General features: G+C 67.0%; 1 protein-coding gene across 9 annotated transcripts in view; it reads left to right on the top strand.

Annotated features, from left to right (window-relative positions):
* Positions 1-18746, top strand: part of PLEKHA5 (pleckstrin homology domain containing A5) — a 179494-nt gene that overhangs the window by 14094 nt on the left and 146654 nt on the right. The gene's annotated exons all lie outside the window — the stretch shown is intronic.

The following is an 18746-nucleotide window of genomic DNA, read 5'->3' on the forward strand; positions in this document are numbered from 1 at the left end:
TGGATGCAGTCGAACGAAGAACACCGTCCTCGCCCGAGCGCTCGGTACGGTTCTCCGCGCACGGCAAGCGCTCGGTAAATAGGATGGGACGAATGGCCCGACCGTGTCGCACCCGCTTTGCTCCTCTCCGCTCCGGCGCTCGGTACGGTGCCTGGCACTCAGTAAGGCCGTCACGAAGTAAAACGATCAGTAGCATTATTGCTGTTGTGATGAGAGGCAGTGTGGCCCGGTGGCAAGAGCCCGGGCTTGGGAGTCAGAGGTCACGGGTTCCGATCGGCCGCTCGTCCGCCGTGCGACCTGGGGCGGGCCACCTCACTCCTCCGTGCCTCGGGTACCTCATCTGGAAAACGGGGATGAGGACCGTGAGCCCCACGTGGGACAGCGTGATCGCCTTGCATCTCCTCCGGCGCTCAGAAAGGCGCTTGGCACCATAATAAGCGCTTAACGGAGACCGTCCCCGTTGTTGTTCTTCTCTGGGCCCCAGCCTCCCGTGAAGACCGTGAGTGTTGGCGTCCGTTCACCGTGGGCGGGGACCGTGTCCGTTACACCGTCCCGTCGGACCCTCCCGGGGGCGTAGCGCGGTGCTCCGCGGACGGTGGGCGTTGGATAAATAATCATTCATTATCATTTAACGGTAAACATCACAACAGCATCAAATCCGGCCGACGGGTCGGTGGTCGAAAAGCGGCAGATACCTTGGACGTCAGCCTGAAGAAGGGGTGACGGGCATAATCTCTGGCCAGCGTTCGTTTCTTCACTCGCTGTGGTTTTCTCCCTCCGAGTCACGTCCCGACCCGGTTCTTCGACCGCGCCGGGCTTAGGAACGGCTTCTCTCAGTCGGTGATGTTTTTCGATCGCTTCCCCCGTGCAGAGCGCCGTGCTGAGCGCTTGGGGGAATCCGACGCGACAGCGGACGGACGCTTTCCCCGCCCGCGAGGAGCTCCCGGTCTAGTCCTCGTGGGTCTTGGTCTCCTAGGGGGCGTTCCCGTCCGGGACGTGATCGCGGCCGAGGCGACTTGGGTGGACCGTAATGACGGGGATGGTGTTGGTTAAGTGCCTGTCGTGTGCCGGGCACCGTGCTGAGCGCTGGCGGGGAAGGGGCCCGGGCTCGGGAGTCGGAGATCATGGGTTCGAATCCCGGCTCTGCCACTCGGCGCAGCGGTGGGAGCGTGGGCGAGTCGCTTCCCTTCCCTGTGCCTCGGTTACCTCGTCTGGAGAACGGGGATTAGCCGCGAGCCTCACGTGGGGCGACTCGATGGCCCCGTATCTCGCCCGGCGCCTGGAACGGCGCTCTGCGGCACGGTAAGCGCTTAGCCGGGACCGACGCGATTAAATCGGGCCGAACGCGGTCCCCGTCCCACGCCGGGCTCACGGCCTCCGTCCCCATCTTCCGGACCAGGGGACCGAGGCCCGGAGGAGCGAAGCGGCTCGCCCCAGGTGGCCCAACGGACGAGTGGCGGAGGCGGGATCAGGACCCGTGACCCTCCGGCTCCCGGGCCCGGACCCCAGCCCCCGTCGGGCCGGGCCGCTCCCGAGGACACGGAACGAGGCCCGGGAAGCAGCGTGGCCTCGTCCCTTATAGGGGATGTGGGCCGCGTCCAACCTGCCGAGCCCGTGTCTCCCGCGGCGCTTAGTACGCTGCCCGGCACGTAGTAGGCGCTTAACAGATGCCGCGAGGAGAAAAAGAGAGGGAAAATCTTAGCGCGAGAATGACCCCGAGGGGAGCGGGAGAAGCGAGGAGAGGGCTGTTGTGGGATCTCGGGCGACTCACTTCATTTCTCTGGGCCTCGGCTTCCTCGCCTGTGAAACGGGGATTGAGCCCGGGGGACGGGGACCGCGTCCGACCCGATATTATAGCGGCGGCGGCGGCGTTGGTCAAGCGCTCGCCGTGGGCCGAGCGCCGCTCTAAGCGCAAGGGAGGATACGAGGCGATCGGGTCGTCCCTCGTGGGGCTCGCGGTCCTCACCCCCGTTTTCCAGACGAGGGAACTGAGGCCCGGGGAAGCCGAGCGGCTTGCCCCGAGTCGCCCGGCGGACGAGCGGCGGAGGCGGGATTTGAACCCCTGACCTCTGACTCCCGAGCCCCGCCGCTTCTCTGGAGGACGACGGCGACGATCGTGGTCTTCGCTGAGCGGTTCCCGTGCGTCGGGCACTTTTCTAAGGGCGGACGAGCTTGTGTCCGCCCCCGGGCTCAGCTCCGTCCAGCGCCCGCCACGGGCTACCCGGGTGCTCGGTAAGTACCACGAAGCAGAGGTCCCCGGCCCCAGAGGAGGCTACGTTGGGAACGCCCCACCGACCCCGGAGAAGCGAGCGGAATTCCGCGGCGCCCCGACCCGCCCCCTGCGCTCTTCCCTCCTCCCGGCCCCGCCCCGCTTATGTCCGCGCCTCTCGTTTTATTTCCTCGCCGCTGTTATTATTTCGTCGCGTTTCGTTTGTTATTCTGAGAAGTGGCGTGGCCGAGTGGAAGAGAGCCCGGGCTTGGCGGTCGGCGGTCGCGGGCTCCAATCCCGGCTCCGCCGCGCGTCGGCTGCGTGACCGTGGCCGAGCCGCTTCTCGGTGCCTCGGTTCCCTCGTCTGGGAAAGGGGGATGAAGACTGTGAGCCCCTCGTGGGACGACCTGATCCCCTTGGGTCCACCCCGGCGCTTAAGACGGTGCCCGGCGCGTAGTAAGCGCTGAACGGGTAACAGCGTCGTCATTATTGCTATTAATGTTATCGACAGTGCTCTGCAAATAGCAAGCGCTTACATGCCATCGTCATGATTATTGTCTTTATGTCTGTCGTCTCCCCGCTCTCTAGGCTCTGAGCTGGTCGTGGGCGGGGGATGCCACCGTTTATCGGTGTATTGTACTCTTCCCAGCGCTTAGTACAGTGCCCTGCACACAGTAAGCGCTCAATAAATAGGATAGAAGTGAATGAATGAACGGGTAGAGAAGCGAGGCGCGCTGGATGGGCGGGTCTCTCCCCGCCTTGGGGGGGGCGGCGGAGACGGGGGGGGGGGGGGGGGGGTCCTCCGTCCTCGCCCCCTCATTCTGGTCAGTCTCCCGCTGGGACGAGGACAGTGGTACTTCTTGGAAGCGCTTACTACGTGCCGGGCACCGTACTGAGCGCCGGGGAGGATCCAGGCGACTCGTCCATCCCCCGATTCTATTTATCGCGATTGAGTTGTCCGGTCCCTGTCCGTCCGTCTCCCCCCGATTAGACCGTGAGCCCGTCAGTGGGCGGGGGCCGTCTCTGTCTGTCGCCGCCTCGTCCATCCCGAGCGCCTGCCACGGCGCTCTGCGCCTAGTGAGCGCTCGGGTAAACACCGTTGAATGAACTTGTCCCCCGTGAGGCTCACGGTCTCAATCCCCGTTTTCCAGATGAGGGAACCGAGGCTCAGAGAAGAGAAGTGACCTGCCCCAGGTCACCCAGCAGACACGCGGCGGAGCCGGGATTGGGACCCGGGACCTTCGGACCCCCGGGCCCGGGCTCCAGCCGCCGCGCCCTGCTGCTTCACGCTGCTGTTTTCCAGTCAGTTGCATTTACTGAGCGCTCACTGTGAGCGGAGCGCCGGACCGAACGCCCGGGCGAGGGCGGTGAAGGATCGTTGGATACGTGATAATGCTTGTTGTGGTTCTTGTTCACAGCTTTGCCACGGGTCTAGCACTGTACCGAACACCGAGGTAGATGCGGTGTATTCGTTCGGTCGTATTTATCGGGCGCTTACTGTGTGCAGAGCGCTGGACCAGGCGCTCGGGAGAAACGAGCTCACGGTCTTAGAGCCCAGAAGAGTCCTTGATAATGTCGGTATCCGTTAAGCGCCTACTGTGTGCGGAGCACCGTTCTGAGCGCCGGGGCAGAGACGGGATACTCAGGTCGGCCCAGGCGAGGCTCGCGGTCAGTCCCCATTTTACAGACGAGGTAGCCGAGGCCCAGAGAAGCGACGTGACTCGCCCCCCGGTCACACAGCTGACGGGTGGCAGAGCCGGGAGTCGAACTCACGACCTCTGAGTGCGGAGCCCGGGCCCTGAGACGCCGCGCCGCGCCGCTCTGGGGTGCTTAGAACAGGGCCTGGCACGCGGTAAGCGCTCGATAAATGCGACCGAATGAATGCGCCGCATCCGCCTCGGCGTTCGGTACGGTGCTGGGCGCACGGCGACGCTGTGAACGGGAACCACAGCGAGCATCGTTGCGTATCGAACGATCCGTCACCGTCCTCTCCCAAGCGTTTAGTCCAGCGTTCCGTACACAGTAGGCGGCGTGGCTCAGGGGCAGGAGCCCGGGCTTGGGAGTCGCAGGTCGTGGGTTCGAATCCCGGCCCCGCCCCCTGTCAGCCGTGTGACCGTGGGCGCCTCACTTCTCTGGGCCTCGGTCGCCTCACCTGGAAAACGGGGACGAGGACCGTGAGCCTCGTGTGAGACGACCCGACGACCCCGTGTGCCCCAGCGCTTAGGACGGTGCTCGGCACACAGTCGCCCAACGGACACCGGCGCCGTTACGGTGAAGCTCAGCTCTGCCACTCGTCAGCCGCGTGACTCTGGGCGAGTCACTTCACTTCTCCGTGCCTCAGTTCCCTCATCTGTAAAATGGGGATTAAGACCGTGAGCCCCACGTGGGACGACCCGATTCCCCCGTGTCTCCCCCGGCGCTTAGAACGGTGCTCGGCACGTAGTAAGCGCTTAACGAATGCCAACATTACTATTGCTGTTATTATTGAAGGTGTGAACGAGAGGTACGGCTGTTGTTATTGCAGATGGAACGACGCTCGGGGAGAGGAAGCTTCACCGTGCTCTCCCAAGCGTTCAGTCCAGTGCTCCGCACACGATAAACGTCAACAGACGGCCCAGGCGTTATCAATATCATCCGGGACAGAGGACGGGGGGTTCGATCCCCATTTCTCTTGCGCGCGCGCGCGCGCGCGCGGTAGTAGGCGCTTCCTACGTGCCGGGGACCGTGCTAAGCGCCGGGGTAGGCGGACACGGCCCCCGCCCCACGCGGAGCTCACCGTCTCGATCCCCGTTTTGCAGGTGAGGGGGCGGAGGCCCGGAGAAGCCGAGCGACCGGCCCCAGGTCACTAGGCGGAGCCGGGATTAGAACCCGGATCCCCCCGACTCCCAGGCCCGGGCCGTCGCCACCAGGCCACGCTGCCTCTCCCCCCGTCGGGGCTCAGCGACCCGTTCGAAGAGCCGCCGCGCGAAGCCTGATCTGGTTTCTTCGGCTCTTGGGGAAGATCCGAAATGTCCCCGGGGCCTGGCGTCGGCGTCTGGGGGATTTCTCACCGGTATCTGTTCAGCGCTCGCTACGTACCGGCCGCTGGAATGATAACAGTAGTGATGATGATTCGGGTATCTGTTGAGCGCCCACCGTGTGCGTCGAGGCTCGGCGGAAAGAGCCCCCCCCCCCCCCCCCCCCCCGGCTTGGGAGTCGGAGGACGTGGGTCCCGATCCCGGCTCCGCCGCGCGTCCGCCGCGTGGCCTCGGCGAGGTGTTCGGTTCATTCGTCCGATAGCATTTATCGAGCGCTTCCCACGCGCGGGGCGCTGCACCGAGCGCTCGGAACGGACCGCTCGGTAACGGGTAGAGACGGTCCCTGCCCTCTGACGGGCTCACGGTCTGACTCCTCTGTGCCTCGGTGACCTCGTCTGTAAAATGGGGATGAGGGCCGTGAGCCCCGTGTGGGGCGACCCGATTCCCTCGCATCCACCCCGGCGCTCAGCACGGTGCTTGGAGCACGGCGAGCCCTTGAGGAATGCCCTCGTCGTCGTTCTTGTCACCGAGCACGGGGGTGGATGCGAGGTGACGGGGTCGGCCGCGGTCCCCGTCCCGGGCTCGCCGTCCTGGTCCCCGTTTGACGGATGAGGGAACCGAACCACGGAGAGGCAGGGTGACCCGCCCGAGGTCACCCGGCGGACGAGGGGCGCGGCCGGGATCCGAACCCGGTCGGTCGTGGCGTCCCAAGCGCTCGGCACGGCGCCCCGCGCGCAGCGAGCGCTCGGTAAACGGAACGAGCGACCCCGGGTCCCTCTGACCCCCGGGCCCCGGGCTCTACCCACCGGGACCCCGTGCTTGTGGGAAGCGGCGGGGCTCAGCGGAAAGAACCCGGGCTCGGGAGGCAGAGGTCACGGGTCCGGATGCCGGCTCCGCCCCTCGGCAGCTGGGTGACTGTGGGCGAGTCGCTCCTCGGGGCCTCGGCGACCTCATCTGTCAAATGGGGATCGAGACCGCGAGCCTCACGCGGGACGACCCGATGACCCCGCGTCTCCCCCCGCGCTCGGAACGGCGCCCGGCACACGGCGAGCGCTGCCGCCCGTCGGCCGGGTGACCGCGGGCGAGTCACTTCACTTCTCCGAGCCTCAGTTCCCTCATCTGCGAGATGGGGACCGAGACCCGCGGGCCTCACGCGGGACGGCCCGACGACCCCGTATCCACCCCGGCGCCCTGCACGTGGCGAGCGCTTAACGGCCACCGAATCTATCCCAGGGTAACGAAGCGGGACGCGGATCCCGTCCCGCGGCGGGCTCGCGGTCCCGGCCGCCGTTCTGACGGACGCGGCCCAGGGAGGCGAAGCGACTCGCCCGAGGTCACCCGGCTCCGCCGCGGGGCCGCCGCGGGACCCCGGGCCCGTCGCTGCGCTTCGCGGGGCTTCGGTTCCCTCATCCGTCGGAATGGGGATGAAGACCGTGAGCCCCGGGCGGGACGGGGCGGGGGTCCAACCCGATTACCCTGCCTCAGCTCCGGCGCTTCCGGGGCGGCGCCTGGCACGTAGCGAGAGCTTAAGGAAACGCCGCAGTCATCGCCGTTCCCGTCGTCGTATCGGTCAGAGGGCTCACGGGTCGCCAGGCGCCGCGCCGGAAGCTCCGGAGTAGAGACGAGCAGCAGTCCCCGGCCCACGTGGGGCTCACGGTCCCCATCCCGGCCCCGCCGCCCGTCAGCCGCGTGACCGTGGGCGCGTCGCTTCCCTTCTCCGGGCCTCGGTTCCCTCATCTGGAAGAGGGGGATTAACCGTGAGCCTCGCGGGGGACGACCCGACGACCCCGTATCTCCCCCGGCGCTCAGAACGGCGCTCCGCGCGTAGTGAGCGCTTAACAGATACCGGCGTTGTCGTCGTCGTCATCACCGTCGTCATCCCCTTTTACAGATGGGGTCACCGAGGCCCAGAGAAGTGAAGCGGTGGGTATTGGTATCCGGTATTTGTTCAGCGCTTACGCCGCGCGGAGCGCCGTTCTAAGCGCTGGGGTGGGTCCGGGGTCGTCGGGTCGTCCCACGTGGGGCTCACGGTCTTCATCCCCGTTTTAGAGGCGAGGGAGCCGAGGCCCAGAGAAGCGAAGTGACTCGCCCGCGGTCACACGGCCGACGGGCGGCAGAGCCGACTCCGAAGCCCGGGCTCTTTCCGCTGAGCCGCGCTGCTGCCCAAGCGACCGGGGGACCTGCCCGAGGTCACACGGCGGACAAGCGGCGGAGCCGGCCTCCGTCGCCCGGGCCGGGCCGCTTCTCTGCCGAGCACCGTACTGAGCGCTTGGGACAGTCCAGCCCCGCTGGCGAGGGCAGAGAGCGCTCAGTAAATATCAACGATGGATTATTTCTTAATGTCCTCTCAACCCTTCCGGACCGTTGGGCGCAGGGAGAGTCTCTGCTACTTAAAACATCTCCCTCTCTGATTCTGTTTATGTCGGTGCTCTCGATGCCCGTCGACTTAGAGGAGCAGCGCGGCTCAGCGGCCAGAGCCCGGGCTTGAGAGTCAGAGGTCACGGGTTCGAATGCCGGCTCCGTCACCCGTCGGCCGTGTGACCCCGGGCGAGTCGCTTCGCCTCCCGGCGCCCCGGGGACCTCGTCTGCGAAACGGGGGGGTCAAGACTGCGAGCCTCACGTGGGACGCCCCGATGAACGAGGTCGGCGTCCGTTAAGCGCTCACTCTGCGCAGAGCGCCGTGCCGAGCGCCGGGGGAGACGCGGGGTCATGGGGTCGTCCCACGCGGGGCTCCCGGTCTTCGTCCCCGTTTTACGGATGAGGGAACCGAGGCCCGGAGAAGCGAAGCGACCCGCCCGCGGTCGCGCGGCGGACGGGCGGCGGGGCCGGGATTCCAACCCGCGACCTCGGACGCCCGGGCCCGGGCCCCTTCCGCCGGGCCACGCTGCTTCTCTACCCTGCGTCTCCCCCCGGCGCCCAGAACGGAACGTAGTAAGCGCTTCGCAGGTACCAACGTTGGCCGTATTCCCCGGTCGCGCGGTCTGTGTCGCCCCTGCCGGACGGCGAGCCCGCCGTGGCCGGGTCTGTCTCGGTTGCCGAACTGTGCTTTCCGAGCGCTTCGTACGGCGCCCCGCGCGCGGTAGATAGGCGTGAACGGCCGGCTGCGGGTCGTGCGCAGGGAGCGCACCCCTGCTACGGCGGTGCCGTCTCCCGGCCCCTCCCCGGCGCTCGGTCGCCGCCCTCCCTCCGAAGCGGGGCCCGGTCCGGGAAGCGTAGGAGCGAGCCGTCGGGACTCGGGACGGATGAAGCCTTTAAAAAAATCCTGCCCCCCGTCCCCCCCGTCCCCCGTCCCCCAGCGTCGGCCGTGCCGCCCGATACGCTTCCTCGATGACGGGCCGCTCCGCGCCGGGCGGACGTGTCGCCGGCTCGCCTTCCGCCCTTCCCGGCTTCGACACGGGCGGTCGCGGGCGCCGAGCGGATCGGGAGGCGGGCGGGCCCGGGTTTCCGATCCCGGCTCCGCCGCCCGCCCGCCGGGTGACCCCGGGCCCGTCGCTTCGTCTCCGAAGGGGGGATGGAGGCCGTCAGCCCCACGCGGGGCGGGGACCCTGTCCGACCCGGGTCGACCCCGGCGCTCGGAACGGCGCCCGGCGAGCGCCCGACGGGGCCCGCCCTCGCCGTTAAGGGAAGCGCCCGGGCTTGGGAGTCACCTCCCAAGTAACGTCGCCTCCGCCGCCCGTCCGCCGCGCGGCCTCGGCGAGTCGCTCGGCTTCTCTGGGCCTCGGGGACCTCTTCCGTAAAATGGGCATCAACGACGGCGTTGGTATCTGTTAAGCGCTTACTGTGCGCGGAGCGCCGTTCCGTCTCCGCGGGTCGTCGGGTCGTCCCACGTGAGGCTCACGGTTAATCCCCGTCTCACAGACGAGGTCACTGAGGCGCGGAGAAGGGAAGCGACTCGCCCGCGGTCACGCAGCCGACACGTGGCAGGTTAAAAGCGTGAGCCCCCCCCGTGGGACGACCCGACGACCCCGTGTCTCCCCCGGCGCTTGGGACGGCGCTCGGCACGCGGCGAGCGCTTGGCGGGTGCCAGCGTTACCGTCATGACGACGGTACGCGCTGAACAGATCCCGTGATGATCGTTAATTATCGTCACCACCCTCACGCGTCAGACGGGGAGCGAGGCCGCGGGACGGGGACTGCGTCCGACCCGATCTCCTCGGATCCACCCCGGCGCCCGGTACGGCGCCCGGCCCAGAGGAAGCGCTTCACAGACGCCTCCCCCGTTACGGGGAAGGCGCGGGAGACCGTGGGAGGCTTAACTCGGACCGCGCGCCCGTCAGAGGGCGGGGACCGTCTCCGTCCGTTACCGACGCGTCCGTTCCGAGCGCTCGGTGCGGCGCTCCGCGCAGGGTGAGCGCTCGATAAATCCTCGCGAATGAACCCCGCCGGCCCGGGTTGGATTTCCGACGGCCGGCGATCCTCGGGAAGACCTTGGCCCTCTTAACGGCGGGGCGGGATCGGAGGCGGCGCGGAGGCCCGGGGATGGAGAATCACGGGGTCTCCGTTCGCAGACGCCGAAAGCCTTTAATAGCCGCCCTCCGGCCGGGAGAGCGGAAACCGAACCCGTGACCCCAGCGGAGGAGGGGGCCGAGGCCGGGGGGGGGGGAGGGGGCGGCGATCGTAACGCTGACGACGGTGATGGCGGCGGCGTCTGGTAAGCGTCTGTGATGCGCCGGGCACCGTTCTGCCCCTGGGGCAGATATAAGGCGACCGGGTCGTCCCCCGTGGGGCTCTCGGTCTTCCGTTCCTTCGGTCGTATCCGTCGAGCGCTCTGCCGTGTGCGGAGCCCTGGACTGAGCGCTTGGGAAGTGCAGTCGGGCACCAGATGGAGACCGTCCCTGCCCAGCGGCGGGCTCGCGGTCTAGAGCGGGGAGACGGACAGCGGGACGAAACAAGCGGAGAGGCATCGACGCCGGCGGAATAGAGGAATGGGGTCGTAGATGTAGACACGTCGTCAGTGAGAGAGTCATAGATCGTATATACAGATGTGCACCGATGCCGAGGGGAGGAGGGGGGGGTAGAGCAGAGGGAGGAGGCGGGGGCGACGGGGAGGGGAGGAGGGGCGGAGGGAAAGAAGGGAGGCCTCCTGGAGGAGGCGAGCTCTCGGGCGGGCTCTGAAGGGGGGAAGAGAGTTTGGCAAGGTGGTGGTTATATTATTATTGTTATCATCGTCAACCGGTGCTCCCGACCTGCGGTTCCAGACAGAAGCGGCGTGGCGTAGTGGCAAGGGCCCGGGCCCACGGGTTCTAATCCCCGCCCCGCCGCCTCTCTGCCGGGGGACCCCGGGCCGGTCGCCGCACGTCTCCGGGCCCCTCGTCCGGAAGATGGGGACGGGGGGGGGACGGGGGGGGGACCGTGGGCCCCACGACGTGGGCCGGGGACTCCGTCCAACCCGACCGGCTCGTATCCACCCCGGCCGCCGGGCGCAGAGCCCGGCGCGTAGCGGCCGCTCAACGGGCGCCGGAACGATCGCCGTCATCGTCCCGTGGGGCTCGACCCACCCTGCGCCGTCTCGGGGTTTGTGTCGGGGGCGGGGGCCGGGCCCCGCCCGGGCCGTGACTCTCCCGGCAGCTTCGGCCCCGGGCGGGCCGGAGGGAGGGATCCCGGATCCAGACGGGCCCCGCCCCGTCCGCCGCCAAGAGCGGCGACGATCGATCGTGCCGACTGTGGATGGTTGTGGACTCGCGGCCCACGGCGTGCCGAGACATCGGATGCGGCCTGTCCCGCGTTTCCGTTTGTTCTCGTGGTGTTTCTTAAACGCCGACTGTGCGTCGGCCAGCGTGTTAAGCGCTGGCGCGGAGCATTCGGTGGTATTTATTGAGCGAGCGCCGGGGAGAGGCCGGCGCGACGGTGATGGGACACGTTCCCCGCCCGCGACGAGCTTACGGTCCAGAGGGGGAGGCGGACCTCGATATGAAGAAATCAGTTACGGATAGGGACAGAGCGACTGCCCGTCCGCTCGACGGTCCGTATCTTCATCGCCCTATTTATTCTGTTAACGAGACGTACGTCGCCCTGCTTCTGTCTATCTGCTGTCGTTTCCGTGAGATGTTCTTCCCCTCGATTCGGTCTGTCGCCGTCCTCCTCGTCCGTCCGTCTCCCCCGATCGGACCGTGAGCCCGTCGGAGGGCGGGGACCGTCTCCGTCTGTTACCGATCCGTCCGTTCCGAGCGCTCGGTGCGGTGCTCCGCACGTGGCGGGCGCTCGATGCATTCTATCGAGCGGATGAACGACGTGTCTGGGATTTCTTCTGCGGGGCGAGGCGCGCGGCACGGTGCCCTGCGCACGGTCGGCGCTCAGTAAATCCGACGGAATGAGTGCAGGTCAGGGATCACGGCGGAAGAGGGGACGTCCCGGAGAGACCACCCGCGGAGTCGGGATGAGTCGGAAACGACTCGAGGGCGTCTGACGGGGATAATAGAGCGGACGGACGCCGGACGGGAGGGAGTGCCTGCCGCGGGATGGGGTGGGGAGGAGGGATAAAGGGAGCGAGTCGGGGTGACGCAGAAGGGAGCGGGAGAAGAGAGGAGGGCGCGGTCGGGGAAGGCCCCCCGGGGGAGGTGGCTCTTCGGTAAGGCTCCGAAGCCGGGGGAGAGGCGGCGGCGGCCGAAGCGCCGTGACCCAGTGGATAGGACCCGGATCCTGAATCCCGGCTGCGTCCCCCCGTCCGCCGCGTGACCGTGGGGCGGCCGCTTCTCTGTGCCTCGGTTCCCCCGTCGGGGACTCGGACGGTGCAGTGAGATGTGCCCGGTCCAGTGAGATGTTCTCCCCCTCGATTACCGTTCGCCGCCGTCGTCCTCGGCCGTCCGGCCCCCCCCCCCCCCCCCCCGATCGGACCGTGAGCCCGTCGGAGGGCGGGGACCGTCTCCGTCTGTTACCGATGCGTCCGGTCCGAGCGCTCGGTCCGGCGCTCCGCACGTGGCGGGCGCTCGATAGATACGACCGAATGAACGAATGCGGGACGGGGACCGTGTCCCGCCCGGTGGGCTCGTGTCCACCCCGGTGCCCGGGGCGGCGCTGGGCGCGTAGGAAGCACTTACTGAATACCGCGGTGACGATTATCCTTGTTAGCCCGTGTCCGGCCCGGTCACCCCGGGCCTCCCCCGGCGCTCAGCGCGGTGCCCGGTACGTAGTAAGCGTTTTAAGAAGTACCGTCGTCGTCATCGTCTGTCGATCGTGTACGTGCGTGTGAGTGTGGTGGGGGGGGGGGGGGGGGGTGTTGGGTTCATCTTAATAACATCGGTATTCATTAAGCGCGCGCTACGTACGGAGCACCGTTCTGAGCTCTGGGGGAGATACGGGGTACTCGGCTCGTCCCGCGTGAGGCTCGCGGTCTCAATCCCCATTTTCCGGATGAGGGAAGCGAGGCCCAGAGAAGTGAAGCGACTCGCCCACGGTCACCCGGCTGACGAGCGGCAGAGCCGGGACTCGAACCCACGACCTCTGACTTCGGAGCCCCGGCTCCTTCCGCCGAGCCCCGCCGCTTCCCGTCGCGGGTGGCCGGCCTCCCTCGGGGGGGTCTGAAACCCAGCCGACTTGCGTGAGCCCCCCAGACGTTGGAGTCGGGACCGCCGGGGCAGCCCGTCGGGCGTCAGATGGAGCGGCGAGGGACGGGGCTCGGGGGTCGTGGGTCCTAATCCCGGCTCCGCCGCCTGTCCGCCGTGCCGCTCGGGGCGGGTCGCCTCCCTTCTCCGGGCCTCGGCGACCCCATCCGCGAAGGGGGGCCGACGACCGCGAGCCCCACGGGGGACGACCCGACGGCCCCGCGTCCGCCCCGGCGCCCGGGACGGTGCCGGGCGTAGAGCGAGCGCTTAACGCACGCCGACGTGAGCGTTATCGTGGAGCTTCGGAGGGAGAGCAGAGCGGTCGGAGGTCGGGGGCGGGGAGCGGCCTCCGACCGGGAAGACTGGGACCGTCGTATTTACAGGGCGCGGAAGGCCGCGCTCCGATCCGGGAGGCTGGGGAGCGGGGGGAGGCAGGGTGGACCGTCTCCCGGGCCCGAGGGCCCGCGGACCCCTCTCCCCACGCCCCTGCCCGCCTCCCCGCCCTCCCGCTCGCCCGCCGCCGCGGGAGAACGCCTCCGTCCCATTATTCGTTCGGTCGTATCTGTGCGTTCTCGAATGCACGAATTCTTGAATACTCAGATGGAGTGAATGCCCAGTAGTATTTAACTGAGCGCTTACTCCGTGCGGAGCACTGTACCAAGCGCTCGGAACGGACGGATCGGCGACAGATCGAGACGGTCCCCGCCCTCCGACGGGCTCGCGGTCTAATCGGGGGACTTTATTGAGCGCTCACTGCGTGCAGGGCACCGTGCTTAGAGAAGCGGCGCGGCCCGGTGGGAGGAGCCCGGGCTTTGGAGTCGGAGGTCACGGGTTCGGATCCCGGCTCCGCCCTCTGTCAGCTCCGTGACTGTGGGCGAGTCACTTCACTCCTCTGCGCCTCAGTCACCCCGTCTCTCCAACGGGGATGAAGACCGTGAGCCCCACGTGGGACCGCCTGATTCCCCCGTGTCTACCCCGGCGCCCAGAACGGCGCTCTGCACGTAGTAAGCGCTTAACGGATGCCGACGTTACCGTCACTCCGCGCTTGGGGACCTCGGTTTGGCGACGGGGCCGATCCGAACCCGAAAGGGGGCTCACCGTCCGGACGGGGGGAGGCGGGCGACGGGATAAAAGAGGTACGAGTAAATAGGCCTCGGCGGCGGCGATATCGACGGGTGGAATTTTAGCTCTGTACGCATCGTGAGTAAAATAAGAAGCGGCGTGGCTCAGTGGAAAGACCCCGGGCCTGGGAGTCGGAGGTCACGGGTTCGAATCCCGGCTCCGCCACCCGTCAGCTTGCGTGACTGGGGGGCGGGTCACTTCGCTTCTCGGCGCCTCAGTTCCCTCGTCTGTAAAATGGGGATTAAGACCGTGAGCCTCACGCGGGACAGCCTGATTACCCCGATCGGACCGTGCGCCCGTCGGTGGGCGGGGACCGTCTCGATCTGTCGCCGATCCGTCCGTTCCAAGCGCTCAGTACGGGGCTCCGCGCCTAGCGAGCGCTCAGTAAGTACTACCGAACGAATGTATCCACCCCAGCGCTCAGAAGGGTCCTCGGCGCACGGTAAGCGCTTCACAAAGGCCAACGGTGTTCTCCTTATTAGTAAAATAAAGAGAGTGGCAAATACGCGCGTGTGTACACCGGTGCCGCGGGGAGGGAGGCGGAGCAGAGGGAGGGGGTCGGGGCGACGGGACGCAGAAGGGAGCGGGAGAAGAAGGCAGGGGCGGTCTGATCCGGGAAGGCCTCTTGGGGGAGATGGGACCTCGCTAAGGCTCTGAAGAGGGGCAAGCGTCGCGGTCTGGCGGATCCGGGGAGGGAGGCTGAGCGCATCCACCCCGGCCCTCGGAACGGTGCCGGGTACAGCGTGAGCCCCTGACCCGCGCCGTGATTATCAACGGTCAGGAGAGACCGTTCTCCAGAGGTCGTTCGGCGAGAGGCAGCGCGGCCTACCGCAAAGAGCCCGGGCCTGGGAGTCGGGAGGTCACGGGTTCTCATCCGGCCTCCACCGCTTGTCTGCAGGATGACCCTGGGCGAGTCACTTTGCTTCTCCGGGCCTCAGTTCCCTCATCTGCAGAACGGGGGTTAAGACCGCGGAGCCCACGTGGGCCGACCCGATTACCTGGTACCCACCCCCGGCGCTCAGAAGAGCGCTCGGCCCGTGGTCGGCGCCTTTTCGTTCGTGAGGTGTCCGGCCCCTCGTTTCTGTTTATCGCGATTCTGTTGCCTTGTTTTTGTCCGTCCGTCTCCCCCGATCAGACTGTCGGGCCGTCACTGGGCGGGGACCGTCTCCGTCGGTTGCCGAATTGTCCGTTCCGAGCGCTTGGTACGGTGCTCTGCGCCTAGTGAGCGCTCAGTGAATACAGTCGAATGAAGGAACGAACAAGTACCGTTACTACTGTTCCATTCGGTCGTATTTATCGAGCGCCGACTGTGTGCGGGGCACCGTTCTAAACGCTTAAAAGTCAAGACAGGCCGTCCTCTAAACTCCGAGGGCTTGGGAGGACACGGAGGGGAAGCGGATCGGGATGCCGTTGGAAACGAACCGGTCACTCGGGCCTTCCGAGCGTTTTCCTGCCGCCGTCCGTCTTCTCCCGTTGGTACTTCGTCCTCGTAAGAGCGGACGGCCGGGCGGCCGGTCTTAGACATCCCTCCCGCCTTTGCCGTCCCCGGGCCCGGCGGGAGATTCGGGGGGACAGCTCGGCCGAACGGGGGCCGGGGCGGGCGAGGGGCGGCCCGGCCGGGCGGTCGGGGCCCGGGCCCGGGACTCGGCGGGCCCCGGGTTCCGACCCCCGGCTCCTCCGCCGGTCTGCCGGACGGCCCGGGGCGAGTCGCGTCACTTGGCCTCGGTTCCCTCCTCTGGAGAATCTCAAGGCCGGGAGCCCCGTGTGGGACGGGGACTGGGACTTAAATACCGTAAACAGAACGAAACGAAACCGAAGGGGTGTCTCTGTTAAGTATTAGAGAAGCGGCGTGGCTCAGAGGAAGGAGCCCGGGCCCGGGAGTCAGAGGTCACGGGTTCGAATCCGGGATCCGCCCCCCGGTAGCTGTGTGACCGTGGGCAAGTCACTTCGCCGCTCTGTGCCTCGGTTACCTCATCTGTCAGATGGGGATGAAAACCGTGAGCCTCACGTGGCACGCCCCGGTGACCCCGCGCGTCTCCCCCAGCGCTCAGAACGGCGCTCCGCACTTAGGAAGGCCTTGACGGATACCGACGTCGTCGTTATTTCGTTTAGATCCCGCGGTTTTCAGCAGGATGCTTCCCCGGCCTCCTTAAAATCAGGGTGGCCCGAACCTCGCTAGACTGACAGGAGGAGAAGGAATGATGATATCTTGAAGCGTAACTTACTATGTGGCAGCCACCGTTCTAAGCACCGGGGCAGATACGGGCTAATGAGGTCGTCCCCCCGTGGGGCTCGCGTTCTTGTTGGTCCCCGTTTTACGGATGAGGGAACCGAGGCCCAGAGGAGCGAACTGGCTTGCCCCAGGTCACCCGGCAGACAGGTGACAGGGTCGGGATTAGAACCCCGGACCTCTGATGAAAGCTCCTGGTGGGCGGGGAACGTGTCCGTCTCTCGTTAGGTTGTCCTCTCCCAAGCGCTCGGGACGGTGCCGTGCGCACAGTGAGCGCTCGGGGAGTGCAGTCGACCGACCGACCGACCGACCGACCGGGAGATGTGATAACGCCCTGCCTCGTTGAAGAACGACCGATTCCGCTTCCAGAGTGGAGAGGCAGCACGGCCTAGTGGGTAGAGCCCCGGGTTCTAATCCCGGCTCTCGCCGCTCGCCTGCCGGGTGACCTCGGCCGAGTCACCTCGCTCCTCTGGGCCTCGGTCGCCTCTTCGGTGCCGGATCAAGACGGCGAGCCCCACGTGGGATAGCCTGTATCTCGGTACGTGCCTGGCACGGAGTAAGTGATAATAATAATAATAATGTCGGTATTTGTTAAGCGCTCACTATGTGCCGAGCACTGTTCTAAGCGCTGGGGTAGACACGGGGGAATCAGGTGGTCCCCCGTGGGGCTCACAGTCTTCATCCCCATTTTACAGATGAGGGAACTGAGGCACAGAGAAGTGAAGTGACTCGCCCACAGTCACACAGCCGACAAGCGGCAGAGCTGGGATTCGAACTCATGAGCCCTGACTCCAAAGCGCTTAACGGATACCACACACACCCACACACACACCCACACCCACACACACACACACACACACACACACACACACACACACACACCCCCCCCCCCCCGGAAAAAAATGCAGAGGATAATAATAATTACGGTATCGAGCACTTTCTGTGTTCTGAGCGCTGGGGTAGGTACAGGGTCATCAGGTCGCCCCACGTGGGGCTCCCAGTCTCCGTCCCCGTTTGACCGATGAGGGAACTGAGGCACGGAGAAGTGAAGTGACCCGCCCGAGGTCACACAGCTGACGGGGGGGTGGAGCCGGCATTCGAACCCGCGACCTCCGGCTCCCAAGCCTGGGCCCTTTCCACCGAGCCACGCCGCTTCAAGAGAAATGCGGAGCGGACCCGGAGGGAGCCGGGGGAGGGGAGCGAAAAGGTGAGATCCCGGCTCCAAACGGGAGAAGCGATCGGAATCCGTGGATTCGGGGACGTCCGATGCAACTCTCCACTTTATTCGTTGCGCTTCCGCTCTTTGGGAGTATTCCCGTCGTCGGTCTCCCTGTGCCGTACTGAACGCTTGGGAGAGTTCGGCGGGACGACGAACGGACGCGTTCCCCGCCCTCGGCGGGCTTACGGCCTCGAGGTGGGAACGGACGCGGTGCAGACGTGCACGTGAGCGATTTGGGGCTGGGAAGAGGGAGGGTGAATAATGACGACGACAGCGTTGGTCAAGCGCCTGCTATGTGCCGGGCACCGTTCTGAGCGCCGGGGGGGGATACGGGGTGATGGGGTCGTCCCGCGCGGGGCTCCCGGTCTCCATCCCCGCGTTGCACGGGAGGTGACGGAGTCGCAGAGAAGCCCGGAGTCACCCGGCAGACGGGTGGCGGAGTGGGGATTGGAACCCACGACCTCCGACTCCCGAGCCGCGCCGCTCCTCCGGACGAACGAAGGGAGCGGGTCACGGTGGGGCGGGAGGGACGGGGACAAGAGGAGAGGGGGGCTCAGTCGGGGAGGCCCCCTCGGAAGAGGCGGGCCCCGGGCGAGGCCTCGCGCGGGGCCGGGGAGGGTCGGCGTCCGTGGGATTCGAGGGGGGGGGGGCCTTCCGGGCCGGAGGCGGGACCCGCTCTCGGGTGTTTCCGGCGTGACTTCTCTTGAGTCGGGAGAAGGCGGCGTGGGAAGGAGGGGTGGGGCGGAAGGAGCCGGGGCGGATCCGCCCCGGGTCCCGCCTTCCGCCCCCGCTCCGGATTCCCGCCCTTCCCGCCCTTAAACCACCCTTCTGTCTCTCTCCGGGCCTCGGTTCCCCGGTCCGTAAAATGGGGATGGGAACCACGAGCCCCCCGCGTGGGACGGGGACCCCGTCCGACCCCGCTTGCTTACCCGTCCAGCCCCGGCGCTCAGCGCGCCGCCTGACCCGTAGCGAGCGTTTAACAGATGCCACGACTGTTACTGCTGTTACCCCACCGCCCCGTCCCGCTCGGCGTGGCTCGCCGGAAGGAGCCCGGGCTTGGGAGTCAGAGGTCGTGGGTTCGGAGCCCGGCTCCGCCGCCTGTCGGCCGCGTGACCGTGGGCGAGGCGCTTCGCTTCTCGGTGCCTCGGTTCCCTCGTCCGTAGGACGGGGACGGAGACCGCGAGGCCCACGTGGGACGACCCGATTACCCGTATCTCCCCCGGCGCCTAGAACGGTGCCCTGCACGTAGTGAGCGCTTAACAGATACCAACAATCTGTCCTCCTCTGTCCTGCTCCACCTTGCCCCGCCCCGCCCTGCTCTCTCCTGCTTTGCCGACGGTAATAATAATGATATTTAAGCGCTCGCTCTGCGCCAGGCACCGTTCTAAGCGCCGGGGGAGATACGGGG

This window comes from Ornithorhynchus anatinus, chromosome 2 (genome assembly GCF_004115215.2).
Source record: "Ornithorhynchus anatinus isolate Pmale09 chromosome 2, mOrnAna1.pri.v4, whole genome shotgun sequence".
NCBI lineage: Eukaryota > Metazoa > Chordata > Mammalia > Monotremata > Ornithorhynchidae > Ornithorhynchus > Ornithorhynchus anatinus.